Here is a 2,682-nt window from a genome sequence, read left to right on the forward strand (position 1 = left end):
CGGGGTTCGTGGGGCTGAGCACTCAGGTCAGGAGAAACATTACGCCATAGGCGTAGTTGCCACCTTCAGGGTTTTCCCCGCCTCCCTAGGCGCCTTCTGCGCCTTCCCAGGCACCCTCTGTGCCTTCCCAGGCACCCTCTGTGCACCTCTTCCAGGCACCCTCTGCGCCTCTTCCAGGCACCCTCTGTGCCTCTTCCAGGCACCCTCTGTGCGCCTTCCAGGCACCCTCTGTGCGCCTCTTCCAGGCACCCTCTGTGCGCCTCTTCCAGGCACCCTCTGTGCGCCTCTTCCAGGCACCCTCTGTGCCTCTTCCAGGCACCCTCTGTGCGCCTCTTTCAGGTTCCCTCTGTGCGCCTCTTCTAGGCTCCCTCTGTGCGCCTCCTCCAGGCATCTTCAGCGCCCTTCAGGCATCTTTGTGCCCATGGTGCTTCTCCCGGCGCTCACCCACCCACCCCACCCTTCCTCCTCCCTGCTTTTCTGCTGGTCCGGCGACTGAGACACGCACATCGTGTGACACACTACACAGACTCAGTGAACACTCAAACACAGTGCGACATATTACTGAGACACACAGTGCCACACACTCAGTGTACACGCCACACACAGACTCATTGTACACGCCATACAGACAGTGATACGCCACCACACACCGCAGACTCAGTGTACACACCAAACACAGTGTGACACCCCACTGGGATTACGAGCTGCCCCCTGGATTAACCACCGCCTCCTGGATCTACCACCGCCCTCTTGGATTATCCTACACTTGTGGATCTATGTGTACAGTGCAGTGTGTCCAGCAACAGTTCAGTGCAGCAAGTCCCCAGCAACAGTTAGTGTCACAGTGTTCCCCACTAAGTGTACGGTGTTGTTTTACAGTGCTTTCTTGGACACTGGTTCACTCCCCGGGCCACTGGGGTCCCTAGCACGCGCCAGTGCCTATACTACACGCAGTTCGTTCTACTCTCACGGACTGCCGTGGCTCCTGGCCCGTTGTACGCCAGCGCCCTTGCCAGCACCGTTCAACTTCACCATGTCTGACGACGACAACTCTTCCGCTGCGGCGGCGGTGTCCTTCAAAGCGCCGCCCTTCTGCTCCACGACCCGTCCATATGGTTCTCGATTTTGGAAGTGCGGATTCAAGACTGCCAAAATTACTAACAGCCTTACTCAGTACACTCACGCTGTTGGCCTCCTGCCCGCCGACGTCCTTCCACAAGTCTCTGACGTCATCGCCTCAGCCTACAACTCTGATCATGCCTATGAAGACCTGAAGACTGCCCCTACTCCAACGCCTTCATCTTCTGTCGCCACCCGCCTCCGTGAACTCCTCTCCAAAGAAGAGTTGGGTAATGAGAAACCGACGGACCTCCTACGCCGCATGAAGCAGCTGCTCGGCGAAAAGTACCAGTCTTTCGACCCAGACTTGTTCAAACAGCTGTTTTACCAACGTCTGCCCCCTGCTGTCAGCGCAGCCTCTTCAGCGTTAAGGACGACCTGAAGCCCGACGCCATTGCCAAGTTAGCAGACGAATTCATGGCAACTCTACCTGGACCAGTAACTTCCTCAGTGTCTTCCGTCGTCTCCGAAAGGACCACTCAATTTGACGAACTCGTCAAGCAAGTCTCCCTACTCGCGACGAAAGTCACCTCTCTTGAGGGCTCCATCGCCGCCGCTCTCGCTCCCCACTCCTCACCGACGTCGGCGCCGCTCCCGTTCAAGCCCAGGACTCTGCTGGTACCACAAAAACTTCGGCGAGAAAGCTGAGGTGTACCACCCCGTGCACTTACAAGGCGTCAAACTCCAGGACGAGCACTTGTACGCGGCAGCATAGTGCTCGTCATCAACCCTCAACCTGCTCCACCTTCATGATTGCCGTTCCAACACAAAGTTCCTGATTGACACCGGCGCTGATGTCAGTATAATCCCAGCAACCGCCAGTCAGCGAACTCTACCTCCACTCTTGCACCTGTACGCCGCCAACGGTACCAAAATACCTGGCTACTCGCGACACCATGCAAGTGGACCTTTACCTACGACGTTGCCGAATGGACCTTCCTTCTTACGTCAGGAACGTCTCGCAGGCAATCCTCGGGCTGACTTCCTAAGGCACTTCAACCTCTTAGTCGACGTCAAAGGACGGAGGTTGGTTGACCCGCTCACTTCCATCTTCTCCAATGCTCAACCAGCACCGGTGACAGCTCGCAACTTGCCGTCGTTCACAAGGACCACCAGTTCGCCGCCCTGCTCAGTCCTTTCCCACGCTGACACAGCCCTATTCAGCCAGCCTGCCCGTCAAGCACCACGTTATGCCATCACATAGAGACTACAGGACCTCCAGTACACGCCAAGGCCCGTCCTTGGCTCCTGAACGCTACCGTCAAGCCAAGGCCGAGTTCGAGTCCCTGTTGCGTCAAGGTATTGTACGGCCCAGTAGCGCAACTGGTCATCAGCCCTCCACGTCGTCCCCAAGAAGAACGGCGACATACCGTCCCTGTGGAGACTACCGAGCCCTTAACTCGCGCCTAAGATGGACCAGATACCCGGTGCCAGAAACATCCAGGAATTCTCTCAACTTGCTGGTTCCCACCATCTTTTCACGTCATGGACCTCGTCAGAACCAGGGCCTTTCACCAGATTCAGTCCATCCTGACGACACTACCGAAGACTGCCGTCATCCGC

This window comes from Eriocheir sinensis, chromosome 19 (genome assembly GCF_024679095.1).
Source record: "Eriocheir sinensis breed Jianghai 21 chromosome 19, ASM2467909v1, whole genome shotgun sequence".
Taxonomy (NCBI): Eukaryota; Metazoa; Arthropoda; class Malacostraca; order Decapoda; family Varunidae; genus Eriocheir; species Eriocheir sinensis.